This window comes from Chlorocebus sabaeus, chromosome 26 (assembly GCF_047675955.1).
Source record: "Chlorocebus sabaeus isolate Y175 chromosome 26, mChlSab1.0.hap1, whole genome shotgun sequence".
NCBI lineage: Eukaryota > Metazoa > Chordata > Mammalia > Primates > Cercopithecidae > Chlorocebus > Chlorocebus sabaeus.
Window position 1 is genome coordinate 46641274 of NC_132929.1, and position 22188 is coordinate 46663461.

Below are 22188 nucleotides of genomic sequence, written 5' to 3' on the forward strand. Positions count from 1 at the left end.
CCTCTAGGTGATGCTGAAGTTCACAAAAGTTCGAAAGCTGATGGCCTATAGAGTATGCCCTGCACATAGTATGCTCTCAGATATTTGTTGAATGAATAAAGGGAACTATTGAAACGTCAGGATGTTCTAAAACACTGCCACCTTTACACGTGTAGCTTCAAATTGAGTTCCATCTCACCCCTCCAAATGTGATCCAGAAACTAGGGACAGGAGCGTAGAAATGAGTAAGACCGGTCGGGCGCAGTGACTTACGCCTGTAACCTCAGCATTTTGGGAGGCCGAGGCTGGCGGATCACGAGGTCAAGAAATTGAGATCATTCTGGCCAACATGGTGAAACCCCGTCTTTACTGAAAAAATACAAAAAGTAGCTGGACGTGGTGGCGTGCCCCTGTAGTCCCAGCTACTCGGGAGGCTGAGGCAGGAAAATCACTTGAACCTGGGAGGCAGAGGTTGCAGTGAGCCAAGATCGTGCCACTGCACTCCAGCCTGGGCAACAGAGCCAGACTTCAAGAAAGAAAAGAAAAGGCAAGGCCAGGCAGGGCAGGGCAGGGCAAATGAATAAGACCTGAATCTGCTTTCGTGTAGCACTTTATTTAGAGCCTTAAACATAATTTATCATATTAATTTGCCACACTGGGACCCCCAAACAACAGAACCCTGGACCAATACATTTGTTTTGATATAGGAAAGCAAGTTAGGATAGGCTCAGGAAATGAGGCCTCCTGGAGGGCAGTGTCCTTGTAAAAGAACACCGTGTATAGGGTCCTGGGTTTCTGGGCAGGGCTGGGGAGAGATCCAGGGGCCCAGCGAGGACAGTCCCTCTTCTTAAGGACACTAGGATCTGTGTCCCTTTCTTTCTCGGATCTCTCTTTTGATAGAAGAGGTCCTAAAATAAGTAAGTAAAGGAAGAGAGAGAGACCTTTGGTGTTATTGCTGTTTGTGCACCAGAACAGCTCACAGCCCTGGATCTGAGCTACTGGGAAAGGAAGAGGCAAGAGGTTGACAACATCTTTTTCCAGACAGCTGTGCCTCCCTCCAGGGCTACAGAGGCTATAAGTCCTCTGCACAGACCTGTGATGAGGCTCAGAAGGACAGAGCTGCATCAGCCACCGTGCCTTCCAGTTTGATCATTTCGGTTCCTGAATTTCACAAAATGATACCCATTATCTGTCTCATTTAAGCCATCTCGTGTGGCAAAGACATCAGGGGTTATTATCCCTACCCACAGTGATGGCTCACATTCGTCTCAGGTTTTATAGTTTATGAACAATTCATACATGTCATTTCAGGGTTTCCAAATGCCTGATCATAAGAGTCCCCTGGGGACTTTTCTTAAAATATAGATTCTGAAAATATAGTTTGAAAACTGACAGTTGGTGGGTGAATCTGGGCTGCAGAAGTGTTTTACTTGGTGAGAGTTTTGAAAAAAAGAAATTGAATTTATATGCCCTTACATTCAAACATATCTGCCTATGTTGTTTCTGTTATTACTTATTTCGGACTCCTCATAAAGGAATTTAGGATCTAGAAAGAATGTCAGACATCATCTAGCTCGGAGCTGCTCCTGGTAGGGAATGGGTAGTCTGGCAGAGTACCCAAGAATGGGTACTCTTGGGGGTACCCATTAAGTCATAGGATAAATATGCGGCATCTTTCTGGGGTATCAATTTTACTTAGATGTTTGAGAGAAGAGCCACAACGTGTATATTAAAACAACTTGTAATATCTGTGAAATCAAATGCAAAACTTGCACAGAATGTTTAAGGCAACTCACATAAGTTTCTCATTTATAGTAGTTGGCTTAGAATAATGCCTAGAGGAGCGGAGGACAGAAACCCTCATCTGCACTAGGGGTACTTCATGGGAGAAGTCCAACTTGATCACTTTTGCAATGAGGAGAGTGAGTCTCAGTGAGGCTTAGAGGGAAGGGCCTCTTCTTCCACTTTGTTGCACCCCATTTTGTCTATCAGGGAGCCTTGCATCTGGGAACACTTGCTGATTTGCTTTGATTAGTCCTACCCACATACCCACTGTTTGTGTCACTGGTGAGGAAACCAGGGCTTTTAAAGGGCTCCTTCGGGTTTCCAGCTTATTCCTCCCCAGAGCTGTGGCAGGGGAAGGAGACCAGTCCCACCCAGGCCTGTCTTGAACATTGTTGCAGGGAGTTTGCATCACCACTGAGATGATTAGCAAAGTCTCTTTAAACAAAATCATGACCTCAGCCTGGAGCTGGCATCTTTCCCTTCCCTGGAATCTTGACAGCTCATTTTCATAGTAAACTCACAATGGAAAACAGCTTTTTCCACAGCTCCTGAAAATGAAACAAAAGGAAATACATTGACAAGCCGTCAGGATAGACTGAGATTAGGTTGAAGGAAAAACTCAACCCTAGAAGACCTTTCCAGTATATACAAGGGTGTTGTTTGGAATCAATTGGAAATATTTTTGAGTGTGCCTGGCACTATAGCTGGAAACAAAGGACTTGGAATAAAATATTGTGGTGAAGCTGGGAAGTTGGGACAAGGCTAAGTGTTGAAGAGAAGAAGTGCAGTCCCAGCTACTCGGGAGGCTGAGGCAGGAGGAGCCCTTAATCCCAGGAGGTTGAGGCTGCAGTGAACCATGATGGCACCCCTGCACTCCAGCTTGGGCAACAGAAAGAGATCCCATCTTCAAATTAAAGGAAAAAAAAGAGGTCAGTTTTAACTGTAGGTTAAGAGGACTCATTTAATCATTTGTTTAAGCATGTACCAAATACCAGGACCTGTGCTATACTCCATTTTGTAAAATGCCTAAGACATGATCCATGAATACCAAGAGATGGAGGGAGCCTAGGAAAGACAGCCTTCAATAATAAGACTGTGTCTATGCACTAAATGCTGTGACAGAAATCCATACAGGGAGGCACAGCCAGTGAAAACATCCCCAAGGATGCTTTGAAACTGGCTAGAAAAGCTCACACATAAGCGGCAGGGTATAATGGAAACATGCTCACTTTGTTATCAAATAATTCAGACTCCAGCCTTGCTGCTTCTTGGCTTCATAACCTCTCTGCTGTTCAGTTTTCTTACCTGTAAAATGTCCTGAATGATCCTCACTTAATTGAGTTGGGCACACAGATCAAACTAGGTTGTTTGTGAAAAACGTCTAGCAAAGACCTGGCCCAGATTAGACACTCAGTGTATGCTAGTAGATTATGATGCGGCCTTCCAAGAACCTTCATACCAGGAAAACCTAGGCCTGAATGGGAAACGCAAACATTCTAGTTGCTGAATGTATATATTGCTCCATTGTAAATTAATAAATCAGGTTTTTTTCCTAGATGCCATACTCTTATAAGTTGAATCTGGTCTGCAGAAGTGTTACTTCAGAGCCAGCCTAATCCTGAATACACTGACAAAATGGAGGACTTCCCTGGGCCAGAAACCAGCATTTTTCTGTAGTTTCTTTTTTTCTTTTTATGTTTTGAGACAGGGTGTCACGGCTGGGTGCAGAGGCTCACGCCTGTAATCCCAGCACTTTGGGAGGCCGAGGCAGGCAAATCACTCAAGGTCAGGAGTTCAAGACCAGCCTGGCCAACAGTAGTAGTAGTAGAAACTCTGTCTCTACTAAAAATTAAAAAAAATTAGCCGGGCATGGTGGCAGGTCCCAGCTACTCAGGAGGGTGAGGCAGGAAAATCGCTTGAACCTGGGAGGTGGAGGTTGCAGTGAGCCAAAATTGTGCCATTGCACTCCAGCCTGGGTGACAAAGCGAGACTGGGTCTCAATTTAAAAAAAAAAAAAAAAAGGACCAAGAAGAAGCTTCTCCGCTCCTTCTGGAATCTCTGCCTTATTCAGCCCACTTGCTTCCACTCCTGCCTCCACCATGTCCATCAGGGTGACCCAAAAGTCCTACTGGGTGTCAACCTCTGGTCCCCTGGGCCTTCAGCAGCTGCTCCTACACAAGTGGGCCCAGTGCCCGCATCAGCTCCTTGAGCTTCTCCCAAGTGGGTAGCAGCAGCTTCCGGGGTGGCCTGGGTGGAGGCCAGGTGGTGGGGCCAGTGGTATGGGTGTGTGTCACCGCTGTCACGGTCATCCAGAGCCTGCTGAGCCCCCTTAACCTGGAGGTGGACCCCAACATCCAGGCTATGCACGTCCAGGAGAAGGAGCAGATCGAGACCCTCAACAAGAAGTTTGCCTCCTTCATAGACGAGGTACCATTCCTGCAGTAGCAGAAAGAGATGCTGGAGACCAAGTGGAGCCTCCTGCAGCAGCGGAAGACGGCTTGGAGCAACATAGACAACATGTTCCAGAGCTACATCAACAACCTTAAGCAGCAGCTGGAGACTCTGAGCCAGGAGAAGCTGAAGCTGGAGGTGGAGCTTGGCAACATGCAGGGGCTGGTGGAGGACTTCAAGAGCAAGTATGAGGGTGAGATCAATAAGCATACAGAGATAGAGAATGAATTAGTCCTCAGCAAGAAGGATGTGGAGGGATTGCATTGGGAGTTATACCTGATGTAAATGACGAGTTGATGGGTGCTGACGAGTTGATGGGTGCAGCACACCAACATGGCACAAGTATACATATGTAACAAACCTGCACGTTATGCACATGTACCCTAGAACTTAAAGTATAATAATAAAAAAAAATAATAATAAAAATAATAATAATAATAATAATAATAAAAGAAGGATGTGGATTAAGCTTACACAAACAAGGTAGAGCTGGAGTCTTCCCTGGCAGGGCTGACTGACGAGATCGACTTCCTCAGGCAGCTGTATGAAGAGGAGATACGGGAGCTGCAGTCCCAGATCTCCAATATGTGTGTGGTGCTGCATGTGTGTGGTGCATGGACAATAGCCACTTCCTGGACACGGACAGCATCATTGCTGAGGTCAAGGCGCAGTACGAGGAGATCGCCAATGGCAGCTGGGCGGATGCTGAGAGCATGCACCAGATCAAGTATGAGGAGCTGCAGACGCTGGCTGGGAAGCCCAGGGATGACCTGCGACTTATAAAGACTGAGATCCTGGAGATGAACCGGAGCATCAGCTGGCTCCAGGCTGAGATTAAGGGCCTTAAAGGCCAGAGGGCTTCCCTGGAGGCCACCATCGCAGATGCAGAGCAGCATGGGGAGCTGGCCGTTAAGGATGCCAATGCCAACCTGTCCAAGCTGGAGGCCGCTCTGCAGTGGGCCAGGCAGGATATGGTGTGGCAGCTGTGTGAGTACCGGGAGCTGATGAATGTCAAGCTGGCCCTGGACATTGAAATCACCACCTACAGGAAGCTGCTGGAGGCCGAGGAGAGCCGGCTGGAGTCTGGGATGCAGAACATGAGTATCCATATGAAGACCACCAGCGGCTATACAGGTGGTCTAAGCTCGACCTATGGGGGCCTCACAAGCCCTGGCCTCAGCTACAGCCTGGGTTCCAGCTCTGACTCTGGCGCGGGCTCCAGCTTTCCTTCAGCCGCACCAGCTCCACCAGGGCTGTGGTTGAAGAAGATCGAGACCCGCGATGGGAAGCTGGTGTCCCAGTCCTCTGACGTCCTGCCTAAGTGAACAGACGCGGCAGCCCCTCCCAGCCTACCCCTCCTCCGGCTGCCCCGGGGCCCTGGAGGGAGGCCGCTGTGCAGGGTATCACAGGAGACCCACCTGAGGCTCAGCCCTAGCCCTCAGCCCACCTGCGGGGGAGTTTGCTGCCTGAGGACCCCCCTTGCCCGTGCCTCCAGCTACAAAACAATTCAATTGCTTCTTTTTTTTTTTTTTTTTTTTTTGGTCCAAAAATAAAACCTCAGCTAGCCCTGCCAACTGTCATAAAAAAGAGAGAGACGGAGTCTCACTCTGTCACCCAGGCTCAAGTGCAGTGCAGTGATCATAGCTCACTGTATCCTCAAACTCCTGGGTTCAAGCTATTTTCCTGCCTCAGCCTCCCAAGTAGCTGGGACTACAGGCATGCCAACACATCTGACCAGTTTAAGTTTTTGTAGAGATAGTCTTTCTATGTTGTCCAGGCTGGTTTCTAACTCTTGGCCTCCCAAAGTTCTGGAATTACAGGTATATGGCATTGTACTCTGCCCTATAGTTTATTTCTAACTTCATTATGAATTAAGATAGTTATCCATAGGTGTGAGATTTTTATGAGAATTGTCCATTAATATTTATTCTTTCTTGTCTAACAATATCAATCCCCAGTTTTAGATATCTATATGGCCACTTAATTAGTGATTACATTTCCTAACCTGCCTTGCATATTGGTATAATCGTGTGACTAAATTCTGGCCAATAGGATGTGAACAGAAATGTTTTCTGGCACTTCTGGATTGTGCGTCTTTGGCTTTTTCCTCTACCCATTGGCTAAAGTTGCCTTGTCTAATCCAAGGATGGAAGTCACATATTAAGGAGAGTTGAAGCAACAAACACGCTCTGTGCTTGTTTGCTGGGCCATAATCTGCATCATTATTTTAGAAAGAAAGAATCTCATAACTTGTCTAATAGGCTGTATTTTGAGATATTTTTATCACAGACTTAACCTATATCCTACTTAATATCTAATACTAATGCCTAATATTAATATAAGATTGAATTGTATAACACATGGAAGTACCTAATTCAGGGCCTAGCATATAGTAGCTACTCAATAAATTGGTGTTGAATTTGAATGTAACAACTTAAATTTATTGCATGGCAAAAGCATGCAAATTATGCGGTAAGAATGACGCAGGAGTCCAAAAGGAATACAATGTAGTTTCCCCATTAGCATAGGAGCTCGTGTTCTAGTGGGGGAACTAGATTCTTTATTCCTTCTTCTCTCCCTTCAGAAGAATAGCATTTTCAGCATTATCAATGAAAGTCAGGTCATTGCTGCAGGTGGTAAAAACAGTGGAGTTTTCTAAAAGACCCTCAGTACTGTCTCCCACTCCCCTAAGTTTGAGGTGCTCCCCACAAAGCAACAACATCCCCAGTTTGGGTCTCACCATTTAAAAACAATGTCTTGCTCTCATTAATTTCTGTGTAGCATATTATCAAATTGTTTTCACCCATAGTTTGGAACTTATATTTGAGCTTTACCTGCCATTTATGTCTTGTGGAGGATTGGTTTATCAAACTGATGGGGAATGTCACATGTTAAAAATAGATGGAGACCTTAAGCCGGGTGTGGTGGCACACACCTGTAGTCCCAGCTACTCGGGAGGCTGAAGCAGGAGAATGGCTTGAACCCGGGAGGTGGAGGTTGCAGTGAGCCAAGATCACACCACTGCACTCCAGCCTGGGCGACAGAGTGAGACTCTGTCTTAAAAAAACAAAACAAAACAAAACAAAAAACAGATGGGTTCTATTTTAAAGGGGTGAAAGAAGGACTAGATCTAGGTGAGTGATCAGTAACCACAGGTATAAAGGTGATTGGTAGAAATTCTGAGAAACACAGGCACTGGTACTCACTTTTTTCTTGAGGGAAAACCTGAAGAACTTATACAAAGCTGGACCACATATAGCAAGAGAGCCAGCTGCCTACTCCAGCCTGAAGAGCGAGCCCACCCTAGTCCTCCATTCCCCAGGAAGACACACAGCAGTCAATGCTTCTCCCTGATCACGGTGAGGGCTCCATCAGGTCAGCGATTCTCAACTTAAGCTGCATGTTAGAATCTTAGAATCACCTGGGGGGCTTTTAAAAATTCTGATGCTGGCCAGGCATGGTGGCTCATGCCTGTAATCCCAGCACTTTGGCAAGCCAAGGCGGGTGGATCACGAGGTCAGGAGATCGAGACCATCCTGGCCAACATGGTGAAACCCTGTCTCTACTTAAAATACAAAAAATTAGCTGGGCATGGTGGCATGTGCCTGTAGTCCCAGCTACTCAGGAGGCTGAGGCAGGAGAATAGCTTGAACCCTGGAGGCAGAGGTTGCACTGAGCTGAGATTGTACCACTGCACTCCAGCCTGGGTGACAGAGCAAGACTCCATCTCAAAAAAAAAAAAAAAAAAAAAATCTGATGCCCTGCCAATTAAGTTCTGGGTTAAGACCTAGGCATCAAGCATCAGGCATCAGACCTAGCTTTCAAAGCTCCCAAAATGATTCCAATATGCAGCCAAATTCAAGAACCTCTGTGTTCCATCTTTCAAGCCATATTTTTCAGGTTTCTCCCAACAGGCCTGGAGATGCTGGCTACTGGTTCATCTGATCTCCAGGTGCAAGTAACCAGCACAATTCAACCCCAGCATCTTCATAGAGTTTCCTGAGGGACTGGGCGACTCGAAGATGCATTTCTCATGTGCACTATTTCTTCGCAGGAGCAGGCATCAGACCAGGCTGCTGCAAACAATTGTTCAGGTTGTGCACAGCACAAGGATGCTTGGCAAAAAGGATAAAGGGATGAAATGACTGCCTAAACTGTGCTCACCAGTCTGTCACCCTGGCCTCAGACTTGGTGCAATTAGAGGGGGAAGAGTAACTATTTCTAATTCTCCCCAGTGGGCTGAAGTGGCCCTTTGTGCTAATAGTGGCCCTGGTTCAGGCCTGCCTAAGGTAGAGGCAAAGTGACATTCGAGGACCACATGCACCAGAATTACTAAGGAGCTTATTTAAATGTATATTCCTGCGTCTTCACTCCAGATCGATGAGTCATCTCTGAAGATACAATCTAGAAATATGTGTATTTCACAATCTCCCAAGTGGTTTCCATCTAGCTGAAGTTTGGTGGCCACTGACCGAAGGTATGGGATGGTCTTTCAGTAAAAATAACAAACTGAACATCTCCTACATGCTAGGCCCATGCCACCATTCAAGGATATGAGAGCGAGTAAGACTCCATCCTTTCCTCAAGTATTCTGGTCTAATAGAAGACAGACAAAAGCTGTGGGTCCCAGGAGGAGCCCAAACTATGACCTCTGCTGGAGTTCAGATATCTGGCATATTCAGAGAACCAGTCAGCAGATCCAAAAATCCCTACAGGAGGGACTGAAGCTCCTCTGAGAAGAATAGTCATCCCGGAGAAATAGGAGCCAGGCACCACAAGCCTGATCCACTAACAAAGTCTCCATTGTCAGAAAGGATGAGTGATTTGGGGGACAGACTAGTATCTGGTATGTGTTTGTTTGCCTGTGGGCCTAGGCTCTGCTACCCAACCTCTGTGGTCATATATCTCAGCCCCATGGATAGCTAGGGGACTGTACATGAAAACTGACCTGTTTCCCTATCACCCCCATAAACTATTTCAGCAGAAGGAATATGACTTTGGGACCCCACTATCTGAGGGTGCACATCACAAGGGGAGGCATTTTTTGCCACTGCTCACAATAACATCTCACAGCTTTGGCACCTCCTGTGCTGCTCATCAGCTGCAGGAGGAGACTCTGGTGCCTGGTGGACACAGTTGTGCCCAGGGAAGTGCCTGTAGTGCCCATTGGACAGGGTATTGTCTGGCAGAGGCTGGGGCAGTAAAGGAGAGACCACCTGCAGACACCAGGTGGTAACTAGCTAGATTCATCTATGAACACATATGAGACACTCCCAGGGGATGTCCACAGATACTTGGGCAGTGTTTGAGGGGCTAGGATCATGTATTAATAACATTAGTGGGTAAAAGGAGGCAAGTGGAAAGAGCTCCCCCTGGAATGGGTGACAGACTCGCTTTCTCTCCATTTGTCATCACTTTTACAGCAAGAAATTGGTGCCTAATCAGGATGACTTATAATTTGTAGCCCAGACTGCACATTCTAAAGACACTGAGACGCCCTGAGGCATCGGCGCCAGGATGGATGGGGCATTGGGAGGGAAGGAGCAGGGCCCTGGAGTTCCTGAGGGGAGAGGTGTGAGTGATTTCCTTTGCCTAGTTTGGAAGGTCTAGTGCATTCTGGCTCCAGGCTGCCTTTCCACCCTCATCTCGTGTCCATCTTGCCCTCATTCCCTCTGCTCTGGCCATACTGAATTTCTCTTAGTTTATCTCAAGGCACCACTCTTCTGTCCTTTAAATGTGCGGTTTCAGATGTGTGACATGTTTATTCTCTCCTTTTTACCTGACAACTTCGAATCTTTCAGATTTTAGCTAACATATCACTCAGGGGAACGTTTCTGGATTTGCCAGTTTAGTGTACAGGACATTCAATGCGGTCCATAAACTCAGATGTGGAGAAAATGTAACTCTTTGGGGTGATGGAAATGGAATCTCAATTTCAATTTGGGTTCTTCTCATAACTTGGGCTAAGGTCAAAATTCCAGGTGTCTGCTCATCAGTCATCTGTGTGTCCAGGAATCTATCAACAGAGATGTCCATATCATTAAGTCAGGGCTCTCTTAGATGCTTCAATGCCAAATTTGGGGCACTAGGGTCTTTGCTAGGCCCTCTATAATCCCATGTGCCTAGAGTCAACACCACCAGCACACAGTCATTTTCTTCCTTTTTTCTCCTGCTTCCATTCTGGAAGAAGCCTTTTCCAATTCAGGGACAAGTTTCTTTCATCTCGAACTTGGATCCTCCAGCAATCCTCCTGCCTCGATCTCCCACAGTGCTGGGATTACAGGTGTGGGCCCCATGCCTGGCCATTTCTCTTAACCCAAATCCCTATTCTCCTCAGTGGTTACTGACTTCTTGTCCAAAACTTTGTATTAGTTTCATAAATACAGAAAAGTTGAAATAATAATAAAATGAACATTCTTATACACTCTACTGAATTCGAAAATCGTTAAAAATTTATCACCATCTTTTTTTCACCTCTCAGTACTAAAGCCTGTCTTCTAAACAGAAAGACATTCACCTACAAAACCACAATACTGTGGTTGCATCTAACAGAACTGTTGATAGCTCTGTAAAATTATCTAATATCTAGTTCATAGTCATTTCCCCAAAATGTTTCATTCCAAGAATGTTTGTTATGCTTCAGAACAAAAACCAGGATCCAATTTAGAGTCACACATTGCATTTGTTCTTTATGTCCTTCTAGTTTATTTACATCTAGAATAGTCCCTCCACCATTTTATATTGTTATTGTTGCTTCATGACATTGAATTTTTGAAGGATTCATGTCCGTTATCCTAAATAATTTAGGCTTTTGAAAACAAAAGCCAGAGAACTCTGCCCCCAGACTTTCCCTGAGGCAAGAAGTATAACCTACCTGTCTGGTTTTTCGAGGACTGAGGGTTTTCCCTGGCCATGGGACTTTCAATGTCAAAATCAAGAAAGTCCTGGGCAAGCCAAGATGAACTGGTCACCCTAGAGGCAAGGAGGTATGGAATTGGATATTCGCTTGAATGGTTGCAAGGCATAGAGTGAAACATTTTTTAAAATGAATAATCCAATATTATGCAGCCACACTTGGTTAATAAGTAGGTTTATAACATCCTGTGGTTATACCCTTGCAATATGCATCGTATTTTTGACTCTGTTTGATGTCTGAATTTCCCAATAGGTAGTAAACTCCACGAAGGCAGAGACATGTATATCTTTCTCATTACTCTAATCTCATTGTATCCCCATAGTTCTGGTACATGTCAAGTGTTTATTTACTTATTTATTTATTTATTTATTTATTTTTGAGATGGCGTCTCGCTCTGTCGCCCAGGCTGGAGTGCAGTGATGCAATCTCGGCTTACTGCAACCTCTGCCTCCGGGTTCAAGTGATTCTCCTGCCTCAGTCTCCCGAGTTGCTGGGACTACAGGCGTGCGCCACCACGCCTGGCTAATTTTTGTCTTTTTAGTAGAGACGGGGTTTCACCATGTTGGCCAGGATGGTCTTCATCTCTTGATCTCATGATCCACCCACTTCAGACTCCCCAAGTGCTGGGATTACAGGTGTGAGCGACCACGTCTGGCCACTAAGACACGTTGAAATAGTAAGGCTGCAGCCTACTGGCAATTTTCATACCCCTGTTCACTGAGTATTATTAGGTTAGGTTCCTGCATAGAAATCTTAACAAGCATTCTGTGCAACTGTCCTGGCCTTACAGATGAGACTCCAGAAGTTTAAATCATCTTCAAGATCAAATTAAGACCTTAACTTCTAAGTCCTCAGGGTCTTCATGTAGTGAGGGGATACAGATAAGGGTAGAAAAATATCTGGGAATCTGGAGATACTTAATCCATTGGCTAAGTAGCACTGGACCATATACCAAGGTCCTAAGGAAATCAATCACGCCTTAAGAAAATTTAATTAAACTGGACAGAAATTAACATAATAATTTCATTCAGTCCTCGCCTTATTCTCCAGATTTGAATCCCCCAGGGTCATTAAATGATTGGCCAAGGAGAGGTTAGGGTTGGGAAGTTGAAGTAAGGTATAATTCTGAACCCAGCCTGAACTCCAGATCGACTCAAGGCCAAGTCTGGCCTTTGGAAAGTCTTTGGGGTTAAAGATTTGGTAATGGACTTATTGTAGCATTGGGTACCTGATAATAGAGAACTCAGGTGGAGGCTGATCGGAACGGAATCCTGAAGGCCGAGTGCCCAAGGCTATCAAGGTCCAAGCAGAAGACAGCACATCTCAATGACTGCTGTCTCATTCCATTCACCCTCTTTGGAAGAAGGTCCGGTTGAGACCCGTGCTGAGTCCTATAGGGCCGCCTTTGTGACAGGAATCCTCATATCAAACACACTCCGGAGAAAGGGGTGATACTTCACCATGAAGTATCAAAAGAATGATAGACAAGAGCATAGAGAAGAAAAGAACTTCCTGTGAAGAAGTTTCGAAATGCATCATGAGATTTGTTTTTTTCTTCTGAGCATCAACAGAATATTTTTCATGTCCTTCACATCAGGGTGAAGAAGACACCAAAGTACTGTCCAGGAGATGATGGGAATGGCCATTTTTGGAGCAATTACTGTGTACTTGGCCTATGACCTCATTTAACCCTTGCAGCAGTCCCAAGTCACAATGATCCCAGTGAGGTATTGTTAGAAAACTGAGGCTCAGCAAAATTAAGTAACTAGCTAAAGGTTATATGACTGGGATATGGAAGCGCATAAAGATTTATCCTCACGCTGTCAGACTCCATATCTATGCTGTTCCCACCATCCCACCCTGCACTCTTCTGAAGATGCCATGGGCCTAACAGTCCTAAACAGTCTCAGAAGTGGGGGCATTATTAAATCCAGGTGAAAAAGACAATCATTGCTGGAGTGCTGTATGAAAGGCACTGGAAAGACTTTTGCTCCCCAATTTTCTCGACCACATCTACCACAATGCCTGCAATCTTGGCACACATTTCTTTGAGATGAATATTGGGGTCCTGCCTCTGAGAGCCATTCAAAGTGGACTAGTCTGATCTAGAGGTTGTGGGGTGAGGTGCTCTGTATTCCTCTCTGTCATCTTTATTTTGACACATCCCAGATACTCTAGCAGCTCCATTTCTGGGTATTAGCTGTGAAGTTGAGAGCAGAGTATTTTTCCTTCTCTTTGGCTTGATTGTCTTTCACCCTTGGGGGAAAGGGAGGGGGTGCTAATGGCTTGGAGGGTGGCCAGACTATTCCATTTTGCAATCTCCAGCCACAGCTGCTAAAGAAAACTTATATTGTGTTTTCATTCTGTGGGGAAAACATGTTTTGTTTTGTATTCTTGTGTAACCATGAAACATCTGGGGTAACCTTAGCTAAAACTTCCTTCCAGTGTCGTATTTGGGCTCAATGATATAGAGAAATTTTCACCTTGAAATGTAAGCTATGACAGCGTAATAAGTTATTATGACATGTGCCTGGATGCACACCCAGTAGGGAGCCATCCAGTTCTTACAACTCAGGCCCTCTAAACTAAAACCCCTTACCCTAATGTTACATCACACTGTCCCTTATAAATGGTCAGGGCTGAGAAAATGATATTTGGGCGCTCAGAATTGGGGAAACACTGTGAGGGCTTAGGAAGAACTCTTCAATGCTTTCAACTGGTGGCTCTCAAACTTGAGCATGCATCAGAATCACCCAAAGGGCTTGTTGAAACTCAGATTTCTGGCTCCCATCCCCAGAGTTTCTGACTCAGTAGGTGTAGGGTAGAGCCTGAGAATCTGCATTTCTAACAAGTTCCCGGGTGATGCTGATGCAGCTGGTCTGGGGACAGTAAGAATCTCAGCTTTAAACTTTTTTTAAACTTGGGTCAACCCAAATGCCGAATCGAATAAAATACAAGGAGAGGCAAAAACTATATACAGTGACAAGCTTCAGTTTCATGCTTTGTTTTGTTTTTCTAAATAGGTAAGGGCTGATGCTAAGATGAGATGACCTCATCTAATCATTGTCGCTGGGAGTACAGGTTGGTATAAACATTTTAGAAAACAAATTGGCGGTAAATAAATATTTCTAGGCATTGATTCCACTTCTAGGTACCTCTAAGAAAATAATCAGAAATATGCATGAAGATTAAGGTACAGAGATGTCTATTGCAGCTTTACGTAAAATGATAGATACTTGGAAATCACATGAATATCCAATAGTTTATCAATTATAATAATATCTCTACAGTGGAGTGTTATGCCACCATTAAAGTAATTGGAGAAAAAAATTTAATGACAAGAAGAAATGTTTATGATAAATTATTGTAATATATGAAAAGCTAAGGTCATAGAGCTACATGTATCATTTATCAACTATATAATACATATGTACTTCTACAAACAGCATACCAACTAAGGAAACACACTGACATGTTAACAGTGATGATTTCTGGATAGTATTATATTTGTTCTAAGATGCCATTCACTTCTTCCCTGCCTAATCTTCTAAAATAATCTATCCCACTCGAAGCCTCCCCTCTTTATAATATCCTCTTCTGGAAGGAGCTCTTAGGCTGACATATTTAAACCAAATGATCCCACCCTTTCAGTGGTAGGCGGTTGGCTGTATGGACATGTGACCCAAGGTGAACCTACTAGTGAGTGTCTATCAAACACTTCACTGCTAAACCCAGAAACTAGGGCTAGAGAGCTGTGGGATGTACATATATTGAAGTAGGGCTGGTGGGCATTTTAGGCTGTGTGCAAGCAGAGGAGGCTACTACAGGTCTGCTGCTTTATCAGCAATTACTGTCAACACAATACAGGCCCAGGAGCTAAGCAGCACACACTTGCAGGAGCCCACCCACACAGGCACAAATCCTTCTTAAAAAGCAGGCAATGGGGAGAGGTTGTAAATATTAAACTGTAATACCCTTGTCTGTGTTATGCTTTCAATATTCTCCCTTTTTGCCTTGAGCTAATGAGGATGGGTTTCTCTTCTTTGCAATTGAGTCCTAAATTAACAGGTGATTTTTATTTGCTTATTTGTATGTGTTTGTTTTTTTAAAATCAATTTCCCACACTGAGTTTATTACTGATTTTATTAACAGAAAAATATTAAAATTAAAATCATGAGCTGCAGCTAAAAAAAAAAAAATTATTTAGTGAAAGTTTCCTATTTGCTCACTAGCCCCTACATCCAGACCCTTTTATTTCTGACACTCCGAGCTTCAGGAAACTGAGAGGTTTTCTTTGGTTTCTTTCAGTTTGGTACAAAATCCAGAGGACAATTTAAGTTTGGAGTGTGTCCAAGCAAAATCCTTTTTCTGTACTGAGCTAAGAGGATTCCAACAGCAAAGACCGATACAGAATAAAAGATATAGAGCATGGTTTTCTCCATCGATTTATAAACATGAAGATTGGAATGGATGAGTCATCAGCAAATTGAATTGGGAGGGATTGCTGCAGAGCAGCCCACACTTTGTCATAAAAATTCTGCTGCAGTATCACACTAGCTCAACTGTGGTTTACCATTTTTAGAAACATGAGCAAATGCACTATAGTTGGTTACCACTTTTTTGTGACACTTGAGGTTCATGTGAAGTTGTATCAATCCCAAAGAGTGACACAGTTCAAGACAGGACCATTTGGTATAAGCAGTAGGTAATTTTTTTTTTTTTTTTTTTTTTTTTTGAGATGGAGTTTTGCTCCTGTTGCCCAGGCAGGAGCGCAATGGCTTGTAATCTCGGCTCACTGAAACCTCCACCTCCCGGGTTCAAGCAATTCTCCTGCCTCAGCCTCCCGAGTAGCTGGAATTACAGGCATGTGCCACCATGCCTGGCTAATTTTGTATTTTTAGTGGAGACAGTTTCTCCATGTTGGTCAGGCTGGTCTCAAACTCCTGACCTCAGGTGATTTTCCCCCCTTGGCCTCCCAGAGTGTTGGGATTACAGGTGTGAGCCACTGCGCCCGGCCAGCAGTAGGTAATTCTTAACCCTTTCAAGGTCATCATCTCAATTTCTTCCCCACTGGGAATCAAATTGTAACTAAAAAATGATTGCAACTTGTTTTAAGAAAGATATGCTATAAGATATTTGAGGGCAGAGATGGATTCTGCCATGCTTAGTTTTATCTCTGGTTTGTTGAATGACTGAAAAAACATTCATATTGATGCTAAGAGATGAGCCTAGGGAATAAGTGCTTGGGAAGTAACTTTCCAAAGGGTCCATTTCTGGGACTGGGTTTAGAAGCTTGAGATGATGTCGAAGATAAAGTTGTGATACACTTTAGGGTTTCCAAAAGTATGTGTTCTAAAAGGATGAGGTAATTGTCAAGAAGGAAAAATTGCTGACATTTTTAAAAAAGAGGAAGTTGAGACCAGAGAAGTTCCATAGGCAGCATCTCAGAAAGCTCTCATATCCACCGAGGAGAGTGATTTGCATCTTCAGCCATGGAGACCCTAGAGAGAAAGAGGACCTTTTCTCCAAGAGATTCTAAGACATGTGAGAGAACCAACTCTGGCTCAAAATGTCTTATAAACTTGACATAACTTTTTTTCTGAGATGGAGTCTCACTCTGTCACCTAGGCTGGAGTGCCGTGGCGTGATCTTGGCTCACTGCAACCTCCGCCTCCTGGGTTCTCCTGAGGCAATTATCTGCCTCAGCCTCAAAAGTACCTGGGATTACAGGTGCCCTCCACCAAGCCCAGCTCATTTTTGTATTTTTAGTAGAGACAGGGTTTCACCATCTTGGTCAGGCTGGTCTTGAATTCCTGACCTCAAGTGATCCACCCACCTTGGCCTCCCAAGGTGTTAGGATTACAGGTGTTAGCCACTGTGCCCGGCCAACTTGACATAACTTTTAAAAATGGATTGCCAAGATGAGGTAAGTCTACACATTCAGTTGACATAATTTTGTGTAACAATTATGCTCTGCTATCCCCTCACTGAACTAAAACATCATATACGGTCAAAATACTAACTAAAGCTATTATACAAGAATAAAAAACAGAGGGTCATGGTGAGGAGGGAACAGGAAGATAGTGATTGCCTTTTCCTTAGGGAGTCTTTACCACTAGTGTATCAGGTAGTGCTTGCTGCATGACAAACAGCCCTACAATTTAATGGCCTAAAACATAACTATTAATTCATCTCACAGTTGCATGGGTTGACTGGGCAGCTCTTCTGTCTGGGCATGCTTGGCGGATTTGCTGGACTTTCTCATCCTTCTCTGGTCAGCTGGCATGTTGGAGGCAGCCAGATGATCTAGAATTACTTCCCTCATGTGTCTGACAGTCGGAGGGCTCTTTGCAAGGGACCAGCTGCTTCTCCACATGGAGTCTCAACCACAGTGGGCTAGCTTAAACTCAGTCACATGGTAGTCCTAGAGTTCCAAACACAGCAAGAGGACAAGCCACTTTTAAAGCCTCAGTTTATATTATCTTTGCTAATGTCCTGTTGGCAAAAGTAAGTCACATGACTAAACCGAAGTCAAGAAATGGAGAAATCGATTTTACCTCTTGATGGGAGTGGAAGAATTTTTGGCTGTTTTTACAATCTACTGCAACTAGGTGGTAAGGTTAGTAAAGAAATAGACCAATAGGTACATGGAACTGTAGAAAAGGATTGAGATATCAAGGATACAGTCCTTGACTGTAGAAACTCTACATTTCCTGGGTGTTGTTAGCAAACCAGTCTGTGAATGTCATTTAGTCCAGCTAGGGAACCTTCTGTTTGGGGATTTCCCTGGGTTATGTTATCTCAGAGCCCAACATAACTTTTGAGATTCTGATCAGAACTGCAAACACCATCTTGGAACAATCCTGGAAGTGTTCTAGACGTCTGGGATCCTTCTGTTCTGACACTAATCAGGGAGGAATATCTGCAAACCCATCCCTGCTGGTTCAGGTGGGAAAGAGGATCTACCTTTTCTTCTCAAAGACAGGGATTAAGAGCCAGGAGGTACAAAGGGCAGGTGAGTGGGCAGCAATGATAGAGTAGGCTAGTTATTTGAACTGGGGTCAGGAAAAGGAAGGATGTAAATAGTAAGCCTGCTCCAAGACGGAAGTAATCAAATTGATAATTTGATAATAAGCTGGAGACTATGACCTGGAGACAAGGTTAGGGAACATTTAAAGGGCAGGTGGAAGAAGTTTGACAGTTTCTTGAAGCAGTTTGCGTTTTTTGGTTTTTAGATGACAAGCTAGAGAAAATTCTAATCTCAGTTCTGCCACTAATCAGTTTTGTGAGTATGGACAAATTGCCTCAGTTAATTCTCTCATTGACAAAACGAGGCATTTTAACTGGAAGATTTTTCTAGCTATAACACCTTCTGGGAATCTAGAAAAAGAAGAAAAGGACTGACATATATATGAAAGGAATAAGTCTACATTAGGAGGAATCCCCTTCAGAAAGCATTGGAACAAGTACCGAGGAAGATTTTCAATCTCTAAAGCTTTAAAAACATGATAGATCCCTATAATTCTTCAACAAATATTAACCGAATGACATGCTAGGCATTGTAGACAGAGTAGTCAGCAAACAACAACAGCAGCATGCCCCTGTGGAGCTTACAGGATCGTTTGAGTTTGATCAAATGGTTCTAGACAATTTCACTAAGTAAGAGTTGCAAGCACATCCAGCTTCGTTTTGCAGGCAGGGATTATACCAGATAACTTCTCTGATCTTCAGTTTCTTCATCTACAAAATAAAAAGTGTGAACTAGATCATCCCTAAAGTTCCATTCAGCTCCAAAATTCCAATTCGGCTGCCCAGCAGTTCTTAGGTGCTTTAGCTCAGCAACTCCATCTAGTGTCTCTGTGAAATGAACTTAGAAAACATCCAGTGTACTAACTATTCACTAAAATGAGAGACCACTAAAGAGACTGGACATAAGTGAAGGCCAGCCTCAGAATCAAGATATATGGGCAAGGGGTTGATGGGTTATACGTCATATTTAACATAATGTTAAATGTTAAATGTGTCAGGCGCTGTTCTAAGTGGTTAGCATATATTTAATTCTCACAACAAACCTATGATCGAGGAACTAAAAACATCCCTACTTTACAGATGAGGGAACGACCCAGAAAGGCAAAGTAACCTGCCTAGCAATTGGCAGAACTAGAATGGAAGCCTAGGTAGTGGGTTACAAAGTCCATCTTCTTTATCCTTTCCTGCCTCTAGCTAAGAGTTGTGGAACACTTACCATGTGCCCAGCAGTGTTCTAAGGTTTTTCATATTGTAACTCGTTTAATCTTCTCAACAGAAATATGATGTAGGTACTAAAATCACAATTTTGTATGGGAGTAGACTCAGGCCCAGAGAGATAATGTAATTTATCTAAGTACACTATAGCTGATAAGTGTCTTGGAGCCTAGATTGGAACTTCAGTATTCAGCCAGGGTGAAGGAAGCATCCAGGCTGTTGCCATGTCCTAAGAATTTTTTTTCTCCCACTTTCCTAAATGTCACCGATCATGATTCTTGGTACACAAAGGGAAGATGCGAGCAGCAAGTGCTAGACAGTTTTTTTCTTTTTTTCTTTTTTCTTTTTTTTTTTAGCATATTATCTACAGAGCCAACTCTTGAATATTCAGAAGTTAATTCAATTAATGGATAAGACAGGCTTGGGTGCATTTTCTTAGTCTCTCCTGCTTCTCATTTTCAGATCAGTTTTGCCGGGTAAATAATGAAGACTTTAAGTGCCACAGGAGGTTTAAAAATTCTCCTTTAGGGGATCCTACATGATGGTTTCAAGGATCACTTTCATGTAAATGCCTTTGAAGGCTGCATCTCTATGGCTAACTACTCTAATTGCCTGAGAAACACATCTACTTTTCTGTTTCATTATCTTCTGAAACTCAACATTCAGTATTCAATTAGCAAATACTCGTAAACACTTACTATGTAGGAAGAACATTTGGAAACCCCTTAGACCCTTAGAACAGTGCTTGGCACAGTTAACTACTGTCTTTACCTTCAGGTTGTGCAGAGTCCAGTGGAGGAGATTAGTAAACAGTCTCTTACAACACAAGGTGATAAATGCCGTGATGGGCTATGCATGACATGCTTTGGTAGTCTGCAGTGATATTTCATCCAGTCTTCAGAGAACGTAAGGGTAGAGTCAGGGTAGGTTTCTCAGGCAACTCATTTCTAAAATTGAAGTCAGCACCTTTCTCCCCAGACTGGCTCCTTCTTATGTCTACTAACAGTACTGCCAGTTCTTGTTACCCATGCTTGAAAACCCATTGTTTACTCTTTCCTTGTTCACAAATCCATAAAGTAACCACCATGTCCAGTCAATTCTTCCTTTTCTATCTTCTCCTTTTTTTTTTTTTTTTTTTGGCCTTTCCTCACTCTAGGTCGATCTTTTACCGGCTCAAGCCAGGACTATTGCAAAGGCATGTCACCTCCAACAAATTTAATCCATTCCAATTCTTCCTGCACTATGCTCCAGATTCATTTGCCTGACATACTTTCCTGCCTCCAAATCTGAAAAGTTCATTCAGTGCCCAAAGGTTAAAGGCCATTCCTCTTGTTCTGGCAACATTCTGCTTGTCGGTCTGAATCTTTCAGAACTACCTTGTAAATCTTCAGTCTAATGATGCCACCCCCCTTCTCACTCATCCTTTGCTTTTTAAGCATCCGTGTCTCTATTGACTTTTTCTGTGCCTTCAGTTCTTTGTGTTGGTTTTTAAAGCATATTTATATCCTCCCTCTCCTTAAAGGACCATTACAATTTCACCTATTTTGTGAAGCCTACCTTAAGAAACTACAGATTTTATTGCTTGAACTAGTCATTTGGCAAAATAATAGTGTATTGCTTTTTCTTTAACATGCTTTATAAAGGTATAATTTACATACAACTATTAATACAATTCATGTGTTAATGTAACCCTTATCACATTGGGGTACAAAACATTCCATCTGCCCTAAACATTTCCTTGTGTACTCTTGCAGGGAATGTCCCCCTGCCCTAGTCCCAAGCAACCGCTGATGGGTTCCTTTCTGTCACTATAGATTTGATTTTCTCTTTTCTAGAATTTTATACAAATAGAAATATAGAATGTGTACTTTTATTTGTGCCTTGATTTTTTTCACTCAGCATAATGCTTTCAAAATTCATCCAGGTTGTTTTGCATATGTTTGTTTTATTTCTAAGAGATCATTATTTGGTTATCCACTCACCTGTTGATGGACATTTGAGTTTTCAGACTTCGGCTCTTACGAGCATTTGTGTAAAAGTCTTTGTGTGGACATGTATTTTCTCTTGGGAAAGTACACAGGAGTGAAATTGTTTGGTTGAATGATATGGGTATGTTACCTTCATGAAAGTTTGCCACATTGTTTTCCAAAGTGCTTGTAGTATTTTTATATTACTACCAGCAATGTAGAAGAGTTCCAGTTGCTATTGCTCTTCAACACTTTGTTATTTTAAATTCCTTGCATTTTTCATATTGTAAATGAAACTGGTTTTTAATCTCACTTTCCAACTGTTCATTGCTAGCATATAGAAATAAAGTTGATTTTTGCACATTTGGTTTGCTAAACTCACTTATCGGTTCTAGTAGCTTTTTAATAGATTTCTTAGGAGGTTCTACGTACATAATCATATCATCTCTAAAAAAAGGACAACTTTATTTCCTCCTTTTAAACATCTATGCATTTTGTTTTTCCATCTTTCTTCCTTTCTGCCTTCTTTCCTTTTTTTCCCCTTACCTTTATTGCACCGACTAGGATCTTCAGTATGATGTTGAATAAAAGTGTTGAAGAATGGACATCCTTACCTTTTTCTTGATGTAGGGATAAAGCTTGTAAGGGAACATTAACTATGGATATTAGTGGCATACATTCATGGCTGCTATTAGGTGAAGAAAGTAAATTCCTTTCTATTCTTAGTTTGTTGGTAGGTTTTATCATGAACAGATGTTGACTTTCGTCAAATGTTTTTTAAATCTAGTAAGATGAAGGTGACACGATTTTTCTCTTTCGTTCTCTTAATATGGTGAATTACATTGA

General features: G+C 43.1%; 1 pseudogene; it reads left to right on the top strand.

The window, feature by feature from the left end:
* Positions 1-3573: 3573 nt before the first annotated feature.
* LOC103245388 (keratin, type II cytoskeletal 8-like) lies at positions 3574-5704 on the top strand (annotated as a pseudogene).
* Positions 5705-22188: the final 16484 nt, after the last annotated feature.